This window comes from Cucurbita moschata, unplaced genomic scaffold (genome assembly GCF_002738365.1).
Source record: "Cucurbita moschata cultivar Rifu unplaced genomic scaffold, Cmos_1.0 Cmo_Scf00001, whole genome shotgun sequence".
NCBI classification, from domain to species: Eukaryota; Viridiplantae; Streptophyta; class Magnoliopsida; order Cucurbitales; family Cucurbitaceae; genus Cucurbita; species Cucurbita moschata.
In genome coordinates this window covers 5,804,383-5,815,942 of record NW_019268517.1, presented here as the reverse complement: position 1 = coordinate 5,815,942, position 11,560 = coordinate 5,804,383, and the positions used below count along the sequence as shown (strand labels likewise).

General features: G+C 33.6%; 1 protein-coding gene across 1 annotated transcript in view; it reads left to right on the top strand.

Annotated features, from left to right (window-relative positions):
- Nucleotides 1-257: 257 nt before the first annotated feature.
- Nucleotides 258-11,560, top strand: part of LOC111434767 (NADPH-dependent pterin aldehyde reductase-like) — a 13,439-nt gene continuing 2,136 nt past the window's right edge. Inside the window, exon 1 of the mRNA XM_023072220.1 lies at nucleotides 258-268. The gene's annotated coding sequence lies outside the window, so the exon portion shown is untranslated. The remainder of the gene's footprint in view (nucleotides 269-11,560) is intronic.

Below are 11,560 nucleotides of genomic sequence, written 5' to 3'. Positions count from 1 at the left end.
ATAGTTTAATTAATCATTTAATATTACTTTAAATTAAAATTAATTATTCAAATTAATTGTTGAATTAAAATGAAGAAAGCCAAAATGTTGACTTCATTTAATGGAAAAATACATGTTAGTGGAATTTTGAGATGTCAAATTTTGGTTTAACCGACAAATAAACCCCACAAATTTGAGTAGAATTTTGAGTGTCAAAATTTGGTGATCTCAAATTTGCATTTACATGCAAACATGACTCTTTAAATAGAGGGATCATGGTACATGGAAGGTCTTTCTTTTGGGAAAAATCTTGAGAAAAACCTCTCACAAACACTCTCTTCATATATACAAAATTCCTCCCAAATTTAGTCACTCACCCGATTCCACAATCTTGTTCTAAGGCCGGAGGATAGTGGAGAAGACACTGGTTCGAAACCGGTTCGTGAGGAAAAACGAATTTGAACTACAAAAGGTTAGTATTCAAACTCATTAAGTTTTAATACATATGAACATGCTAGTTATTTACTATAATTGATGTTCTAAAAGTGCCTAAGATTCATATTGCTTCCGCATGTGTTATATTAACACCATCAGTTGTTAAAAGTCTGGGACATTTTATAGCGTTTTTTTTATATATAATAAATGCTATAATAAAGTATGAAGTTATAGCTTTTATACATTGTTATATAATCATTTTATAGCGTTTTTATTAATGTTATTATATGTTTAATATAATTAAAATATTGTGTTATCTTTAACTTATAATTGCATTTTTTTTAACGCTATAATATAACATTTATAGCTTTAATATTATGCTATAATAAAGTTATTTAATCATTTATAATAATTATAATTATTCTAATAACGTATTCATAAAATTTATTATTTTTTGTTGTATAAATTTATTTAATATTTAAATATCATTGAATTAATTATATTGTAATAAAATTTAATCCAAATACTCATCATTAACTAAACACACATGAAATACATAACACTAAATGTCATGACTTCAATTCATAATTAAAATTTTATAATCTATTTACATTACAAATTAATGTATTCAATAATTTCCTAAAATAAAGGTTATTCAAATGATACAAGATAAAGTATTCTCCACTATTTACGTTGTTATTTAATGGATTATGAGAGTTGCTATCCTATCAAGGCTTTGCATTGTAAGTCTTCTATCATCTTTGCTCTAGCATACACTCTTACAAACTTTTCAACTGATATATTAAAACAACATTTTATAAGATAATGGAATAAATAAATAAATAAATAAAATAAAATAGAAACAAGATTTCACTATTACTTCTAACCATTCAAAAACCTACCTAGAAAAAAGGAAAATTTTAACTCAATTTAACCTTCCAAAAAAAACTTGATGGATGTATAAATTTAAATTCAAAAATCAAAATTCTTCTAAATTAGAAAGAGATTGTCAAATCTCACTCAAGTCAGGTTCCAACTTAATAACAAAATTTACATCATTCAAACAAAGATCAAACTTAGAATCAAAGTATCTCTCTATCTCTACATCTTCTCCTGCCAAAACCACTTTAAAATTCGAAACAATCATAAATAGAGATTAATACTAGAGGAAGTGACGGTAAATCTATAGTTGAACATAAAAAATCTAAAATACAACAATCAATTCCGATTGAACTTACCTAAATCTTTGGAGGCTCGTGATATCAAATCTCGAAAACCTCTTCCTTCAAGTTACTGTTGCTCTACTCATTTTCATCTCTCTGTCCTTCTGAAAGAGGATAATTAGTAATATATCAGTAGATTGAAAAAATGAAAATTGAAAAAATGAAAGAAGAATTTTGACGTGGGAAAGGAGTTGTGAAATGAAATGGACAAAAATCAAAGGATGGGAAGGGGAGAGAAATGAAAATTGATGGGTGAGAGTTAAAAAAATTGTAAATAATAATAATAATATAGCGCAACGATGTTCAATTTTCCTTAGCTTTTAGTTCAAAATGTTATATTTAAAAGTTACAAAGGTCTTATTTTTTTGTGACGACAAAGGCATGCGATAGTGTGATATCATTTTCCACCTCTTTAAGAAGAACTTGTTTACAATTACTCAATATCAAAGAAAGTAAGAAGGAGAAGATAGAGAAACAATTTCATTTCTTCCTTGACCTCACTCCCATTCCACAACAACCTATTAGCACAACAACGTACCCTATATGGACCATAAACAAATCATTAACATTAAAACTAAAACAAATATATGATGACAGCGTTAGTGCTGTCTACTTTTAACTAACGGTACATTGCAAAGCAAGCTTAAATCAAGAGGGATACAAAGGATTAAAAGTCTTCTTTGTAATTGATAAGAATCTTTTAATTAAAAGTTTGTCATTAGATAAATATTTTTTAAAGTGAATCTAAACAATGATGAATTTGAAGTAGAATCACTCTACCTATGTGAGCGATAATAAATAACTAAAAAGATAAAATGTCCAAAGAGTAGAAAGAAATGGAAAGAGAAAGAAGGCATACATTAACATTTTTCACATGTACTCATTCTCACATAATCAGCTAAAACCAAAATAATAAATATTGAAGAAAAAAAAGATAAATAAGCCGAGAAAAATTTGTTGCCATATTGAGAAAGGTTTAGAATTCTTTGCTGAAGCAAAATATGGGTATCTGCAAAAGCATTTTGAATGTTTGTGAAGGGAATGGAAAGCAGCTTGTTGTGCAACTTGCAACTTTGTTATTGAAAAATTGGGCACATTTTTTCCATCTCCAACTTGACATGCAGCCTAAAGAGACATTATCACACTATTAAAAAAATCCAAATTTCTTCACTCCCAACTTGTATACTTGTTAGCGTATTTAAAATTCAAATCTTACTTCAAATTACCCAAAAGTAAGATTGCAATAAAATTAAAACAAACAAAACCTACAAGTCTCTTTTATTATTCTTCTTTGCTCAAGTCCCAACAATCTTATTTAATAGCCCACAAAACGCTCCTTCCTTTTCAACTAAATTATATCAAATCCCCTCAAGTTAAGTCTCCAATATTATTAGGATTATCCCCTTCAATCATTCCTATCTTATCAATTTCTCATTTCCACCTCTCTCCATTGCTCGAAGCAACTCTCGATTGCTTAATCGCTCAATTATGGTAATTTAGAATGCGTTCTAAACATTAAAAACATAGTGTTATGTCCTTGTTATATTAATTTGTCTCGTGTCTATATATCTATGCTTGTCATCCAAATAGCGAATAATATAATGAGCTAATGGTCATGATTTTCCCTTCACCCTTTCATTCCTTATTGCAACCACACACGCCCTCTCAACACTGAAGTGAAAGTTATTCTAGTTATTCTACAATAATGGTTCTCCTGTATTTAAATGACTCTTAACTCTATTTTACATAACTAAAGAATCAAATTCAAGAGTGATGCATCAAAATCAAAAGTCCCTGTTATGTCTATCAACAACCACTCAAGCCATTTCAAGCACTAGGCTCCTAAACTAAACAACAGAAGAAAAAAAAGTTGATTAAAATATAAAATCTTTTATAAGGGGAACCGTACCATGCATCGGTCCAAAAAAAAAAAAAAAGGATGGCACATCTTGTTTCCATCGATAATCCTATTTTAAAGCCTTCTTCGACACAATTATGCAACCTAGGTGAACATATCTATTCTTCTTCCCCTCTGCCGGATCGAGAAGCCAGCTCCTTTGCATCTCGTCCAGTTCATTCTGGCTGTACGATTGCGATTGCAGGGCCGCCCAATCCCAATCCTCCGCATTTCGATCATGATCCTCGACGCTGCCTCTACTGCCGTTGTTGTGGTCGTTGTCGATCACTTCCAGCAGCCTAATGAGGGTATGGGTGAGTTTGAAACTGTCAATGAAAAGAAAGGAAAAAGCCGAGAAGAGGTGGATCTTGTTGAAGCTAATAATAGTAATTTGAAATTAGTTACTACGTATAAGGAGGAGGTGAATTCAATTTCATCCACAAAAATCCCAACCAACTCCGGGAATCAATGAAATCTCGTCCTATAAAATGACCCCCCTTTCAATCACTCAAATCACTCCTCCTCTCAATCTCACTTCAATTTTTTGTTGTCACGGTATCAGAGCAATCTTGCAGTAGCAAAACGGCAGCAGAAAAACAAGTTGAGTGCTACGTTCAGCCCGCCATCCCGAGGTTCAATGGTCACTATGATCATTGGGCGATGCTGATGGAAAATTTTCTGAGATCAAAGGAGTTCTTTGATATGGTGGAGACGGGTTATGAAGAGCCAAATGAAGGCGAGGTACTCTCAGCTGGTCAACAGAAACTGTTGGCAGCATCGAAGTTGAAGGACCTGAAGGTCAAGAACTATTTATTTCGATGCATTGATAGGACTATCTTGGAACAATGCTTCAGAAGAAGACATCCAAGGAAATTTGGGATTCTATGAGGAAGAAGTATCAAGGCTCAACGAGAGTAAAGCGTGCTCAACTTCAAGCAGTTAGAAGAGACTTTGAAATTCTCCAAATGTAGAAGGGAGAAATGGTGAATGATTATATTGGGAAGGTTATAAGTCTTGTAAGTAAAATGAGAATGCATGGTGATTCAATCACAGATGTTGCAGTCGTAGAAAAGATTTTGCAATCACTAACTCCTAAGTTCGATTACATTGTATGTTCTATCGAAGAAGCAAACAATGTCGAAGAGATGCAAATAGATGAACTCCAAAGCTCCCTGTTAGTACATGAACAGAAACTCAATCGTACAAGTGCAATAGAGGAGATGACAGCCTTAAAGATATCCACACCAGGTGAAACTTCAAGCCCTAGAGGTAGAGGACAAAGAAGAGGCAGAGGTCGTGGGAGAGGCAGTTGAGAAAGAAGTGGAGATGTTGGCAGGTCAGCACATCTAGTCAGAAACAATTATAATAACAAAGGCAAGAGACACTTTGACAAGTTTAAGGTGGAATGCTACAGATGTGAACGCCTTGGACATTACAAAAATGAATGCTATACCAGGTTCCAAAAGGAGAAAAGAGATCAATCCAATTTTGTGGAGAGAAGAGAAGAAGAAACATTATTAATGTCATTCCATGTTATGAAGGTTGCAGATCAAGGTGTATGGGTCGTAGACTCTGGATGCAGCAACCATATGACAGGTTGTAAGGAATTCTTCTCAACTCTTGATGAAAATTTTCATACTACGGTTTCTCTTGGCAACAATTTAACTCTTCAAGTGATGGGGAAAGGAACCGTAGATATCAAGACTAGAAATGGCTTTGTAGAGTCTATTTCTAATGTAGTCTACATTCCTGATCTGAATGTCAACTTACTTAGTATCGGTTAGTTACAAGAAAAGGGGTATATGATCACATTCCAAAATGATGAATGTGAGATTTATGACTCCAAATGAGGATCGATTGCTAAGATGAAGATGACCACCAACCGCCTATATCCGTTGACGTTAAATATCGTTGCCAAAAGTTTGATGGTGAAGAAAGAAGATACCACCTGGCTTTGGCATTTTAGGTATGATCATCTACACTTCAAAGGATTAAAGACGTTGTCCTGAAAGAAGATGGTAACTGGGTTGCCAGATATTACTCCACCAACAGAAATTTACGAGAGCTGTGTAGTAGCAAAACATGAAAGAAATTCTTTTCCATCCGAAAAATCAAGAAGAGCTCAAGCAATTTTGGAGTTCATTCATTCAAACATATGTGGTCCCATCTCTCCAGCATCAAATGGTAACAAGAAATATTTCATGACCCTCATCGATGATTTTAGTCGAAAAACATGGACTTATTTCTTGCACGCCAAATCAGAAGCCTTTGATTGCTTCAAAAAAATTTGTGCTACTATGAAGACGGAAACTGGAAGAAGAGTCCAGGCTTTAAGAACTAAAAGAGGTGGAGAGTTCTACTTTGAACGAGTTTATTAAATTTTGTGAAGAGAAAGGCATAAGGAGGCAGTTAACAACAGCATATACACCACAACAAAATGGTGTGGCCGAAAGGAAAAACAGGATCATTCTCAACATGGTTCGAAATTTACTAAATAAAGGAGAAGTCCCGAAGGAATTCTGGCCAGAAGCTGTCGTGTGGTCCGTTCACATTCTCAATTGGAGCCCTACTTTTTCTGTCAGAGATATGACTCCACAAGAAGCATGGAGCGGAAGAAAACCTATAGTAGACCACTTTAGAATATTTAGGTGCATACCATATGCACATGTTCCTGATGAGAAAAGGAAGAAACTTGAGGACAAGAGTTTGAAGTGTGTGTTCCTTGGAGTAAGCGAGACCTCTAAGGCGTACAAGCTCTATGATCCTTTGACAAAGAAGGTGGTGATAAGTCGTGATGTAGTCTTTGACGAAAAGAAGGCTTGGACATGGGAAGAAAAGATCACTGTGAATCAGCAGATTCCTGTAGATCTTGAAGAAGAACAAACTGAAGCCCCTATTCAGCCTCACTATGAGCATGGAGAGAGCTCATCACAAGCTCAACAAGAAAAACCAGTAGAAGAAGATCATGATCATAATCAAAGAAATCCAAGAACAAGAAAGAGACCAAATTGGATGATTGATTATGAGAGGGACTATGAATCAAGTGATAGTGGTTATTTTGCATTCTTTATGGATAGTGATCCAATTGTCTATGAAGAAGCAGTAAAGGAGAAGAAATGGAAGGAAGCTATGGACAGTGAAATCAAATCCATAGAGAAGAACAAGACTTGGGAGCTCACTGATCTTCCTAGAGGACAGAAAACAATCGGACTAAAATGGATTTTCAAAACCAAGTTGAATGAAAACGGTGAGGTGGATAAGTATAAGGTGCGACTCGTTGCAAAAGAATACAAGCAGAAGTATGGAATTGATTATAAGGAGGTATTTGCACTAGTGGCACGTCAAGATACTATTAGGCTCATAATTTCTATCGCGGCACAGAAATCTTGGCCTATTTATCAACTTGATGTGAAATCGGCCTTCTTACATGGAGAGCTTCAAGAAGAGGTATATGTGGAGCAACCAAAAGGTTTTGTTCAAAAAGGCAAAGAGGAAAAAGTATACAAGTTGAAGAAAGCTTTGTACGGTTTGAAGCAAGCTCTGAGGGCATGGTACAGTCGCATTGATTCTCATTTTGAAAAGTGAATTCACTAAATGCCCGTATGAACATACGTTGTATGTGAAAACTGAAAAGGGAGGTAACATTATCATTATTTGCTTATACATTGATGATTTGATATTTATTGGCAATAATGAAGAAATGTTTGAATTTTTTAAGAAGAGCATGATGAAGGATTTTGAAATGACAGATCTTGGCTTGGTGAGATATTTTCTTGGAGTAGAAGTTACTTAAACTCCCGCAGGTAACTTTATCTGTCAGAAGAAATATGCTCAAGAATTACTTGAAAGATTTAAATTGGATGAGCGCACATTTGGAACTCCATCAGAATTGGGTTTGAAGTTGCACAAGGATATTGACGGGCGAGAGGTTGATAATAGGTACTTCAAACAAATTGTGGGAAGTTTGATGTACCTAACTTCAACAAGACCAGACATCATGTATGCAGTTAGTATGATAAGTTGTTACATGGAGCATCCAACGGAAAAACATCTCAATGCAGCAAGAAGGATACTTCGTTATGTGAGAGGAACCTTTGATTTGGGAGTATTCTACAAGAAAGGAGATGATCCGAAGATGGTTGGCTATACAGATAGCGACTATGCAGGTGATATAGATGATCGTAAAAATACTTCAGGAAGTATTTTCATGATGAGTTCAGGAGCTATTTGTTGGTTTTCAAAGAAGCAAACTATTGTAACACTCTCAACTATAAAAGCAGAATTTGTGGCAGCAGCAGCATGCTCGTGCCAAGCAATTTGGTTAAGAAAAATGCTTGAAATTCTTAATCAAAAGTAACTAGGTACGACTGTTATATATTGTGATAATATGTCAACTATTAAGTTGTCTAAAAATCCTATGTTGCATGAAAGGAGTAAGCACATCATCGATTTCATTTCTTGCATAATTTGTGTAAAGAAGGCATTATTGAACTCAACTTTTGCCGAAGTGAAGAACAAATCGCAGACCTATTCACAAAGCCCTTGAAACAACCATTGTTCTAGAAGCTTAGAAGAAAGATGGGGATGTGCAGAATCCAAGATGTATATCAAGAAGATGAAGTGAAGTCCTAAACTGATTTCCGCATAATTCAGTTTAAGGGAGGGTGTTGAAGCTAATAATAGTAATTTAAAATTAGTTACTAATAAGGAGGAGGTGAATTCAATTTCATCCAAAAAAAATCCCAACCAACTTCGAGAATCAATGAAATTTCGTCCTATAAAATGACCTACCTTTCAATCACTCAAATCACTCATTCTCTCAATCTCACTTCAATTTTTTGTTGTCACCAACCGATCTAGGGCTAAGAGAAAGAACCGAAGAAATGAGCTAGAAGAGATGGATCTGGTGCTCACAGAAAGAAATGAAGAAATGAGAGAGAAGAGATGGATCTAGGGCTGAGAGAAAGAATGGAAGAAATGAGAGAAAAGAGAGGGAAACTAAAAAAAATGAGAGGGAAGAGAGAGGAAAAAATATTCATTTTTTATTGGGTCATTTTCCTTCTTTTTTTTTCACTATGAAAAGGTACATTTGTTGGAGGGAACTATCGTAGGTATGATAAAGAATTGTTTACTTTAGTTCGCACATTGCAGGTGTGACAACACTACTTATGGCCTAGAGAATTTGTGATCTACTCTGATCATGAAAGCTTGAAGTTTCTTAAGGGTCAAAGAAAAACTGCATTCAAAGTGGGTGGAGTTTCTTGAAAATTTATGTATGTCATCAAATATAACCACGGTAGGAATAATATGGTAGCTGATGCATTATCTAGAAGATACAATCTTTTTACTTCTCTTCGTGCAAAAATGCTTGAATTTGAGCCTATTAAAGAATTATATAGAGATGACCAAGACTTTGGAACTATTTATGCATATTGTATTGCAAAAAAAAGCTCTGATGATTATTATGTGTTTCATGAATTTTTATTTAAGAAAAGTAAGTTTAGTATTCCTAAATGCAAAATAAGAGATTTGCTTGTAGGGATAATATGGTAGCTGATCCATTATCTAGAAGGTACAGTTTCTTTGCTTCTCTTCATGAAAAATGCTTGAATTTGAGCCTATTAAAGAATTATATAGAGATAGACTTTGAAACTATTTATGTATATTATCTTGAAAAAAAAAAAAAAAACAATTGTGATGATTATTATGTGTTTCATGAATTTTTATTTAAGAAAAGTAAGTTTTATATTCCTAAATGCAAAATAAAAGATTTGCTCGTAAAAGAAGCACAGGGTGGTGACTTGATGGAACATTTTTGGATTAATAAAACTTATAATATGTGCATGAACACTTCTTTTGGCCGAAGATGAAGCAGGACGAAGTTTCATAAGTTTTGTAGCCAATGTTTTAAACGCAGAGAATCTAAATCTAGATCACAACCAAATGGATTGTATACTTCTTTGAATGTATCTAACGAAGTAAAATGACTCATTTTATTGCATGCAACGGATGAAGCAAACATGTTGCTTACTTATTCTTTAGAAAAGTAGCAAGATTACGGGAATCTCTAGAATAATTGTTAGTGATAGTGATGTTAAATTTTTAAGTCATTTTTGGAAAGTATTTGTGGATAAATTGGGTACTAAATTGTTGTATTCAAATACATGATCGTCAAATGGAGGGACAAACTGAGGTGGTTAATAGAATATGAGTAGCATTGCTTAGGGCTATTATTTCTAAGAATGTTAAATGTGGGACGAATGTTTGTCATTTGTAGAGTTTGCATATAACAGACTAATTCATTCAGAGTACCACTCATTGTTCTCATTTTGAATGGATTTAATTCCCTTACACCTCTTGATTTGCTTCTTATCCTTCTAATATTTCTGTGAGTGAAGCAGCCACAAGTAAGACAAATTTAATCAAAATATTGCACAAAGAGGTTAAGGAGAAAATTGAGAAACAAAATTTTAAAGTTGCTCCAAGAATTAACAAAAGACTGAAGGAAATCATTTTTCAATCGGTGACTGAGTTTGGATACATTTTCGCAATGAACGATTTTTATTTCAAAGGAAGACAAAGTTACATACAAGAGGTGATGACCCTTATCAAGTCCTTGAAAGAATTAATTGAGATCTCAAATTGAGATTTTGATGAATGAAATTAAATGCAACATGTTATCATCGACTATGTAAAAGGCAGATTTTGATAAATGAAATTGAAATCTCAAATGGAGACTTTCACCCTTAGAATTTGAGCATCATCTCTGTCATTTCTAAGTTTCAAGCCATTCTTGTATTAGATTACATCTCAAATCAAATCTTGATCAAGTTCGAGAAACTCAATAGAATAAGGTTCCAAATATTGCTTCTAGATCTTTGATCCTAAGAGATAATTTTATTCTAGCCTTATTTTTTTTTTTTTTTTGTTGATTTGAATATTGTATAAGAAGCTGTTAATTTTCTTTGATTCAACTGTCTTGTTTCAACTAAAGCTTGGATAGTTGGACTGAGTATAAGGGTTACCTTATCAATTTGGTATAGAGTTGTTAGTTCATTCCACAATCAAATTTGATCTTGATTGATTGAGATGCAATCTACTCAAGAATTGCATCACACTTTAGTCAATCTACACAAGAATTGCATCAAATTTAGAAAGGACAAAAATGATGCTTAAATTTATAAAGGTGAAAATCCGAATTTTAGCTAAATTTCATTCATCAAAATCTTAGATAGTTGAGTTGAAGATCAGAGTTTTTCATTCATCAAAATCTTGGATAGTTAAGTTGCTTATCACCCATTGTCAGAGGAAGTTTGGCCGTGAGAAATCTCTAGGAAATTGGTGCGATTACCACAAGGGTTTGGTTTGCTAAAGATTGGGCAAGATTTTCATGGAATTAAATTTGAAGAACTATGGAGCAGCTCGATTGGTATCTCGCTGTTGTTGGGTATGGTTTTAGAGTTTTATTGCTCCATTTTTCTCCGGTAAAATTCTCCCCCTAATTCGTTGTTTATTTTGGGTGAAAATTGTTCCAATTGATTTTGTTGAAGAAATTTGAACGATCGAGCTACAAACACTTCATTGGAGCTGAAGAACAAAAAATGAAGGAGAAGAGGCAAGAAATACATGAAAATTCTAAGGATGAAGAAGGTGTTATTCAACGAACCATTGATCAGTTCATTTCAACTTGTTCTAGTCGTATCAATTGAATCGATTCACTCCTTTGGATGCAATTTAGGTTATCAATTGAACTTGTATTCAAATAAATTTAAAGACGATCTATTGTAAGTCTAATGTAATAAGTCGCTTAAGAGAATTCCTCTTTTTCATAAGTTGAAAACGTGATTACCTTACCTAATGGTATTTGATACTAGGATGGACTCATTGTTGTAATTAAAATTTGGTATATAATGGTTATTTAACGTGTTGCATTTGGTTTCTAGTTTTATTTAGAAAGCTTTAGTTGTTCTCTTTTTATTTTATGAAACAGGACTAGCTTGGTTTAAAAAAAAAAAAAAAAAAAAAA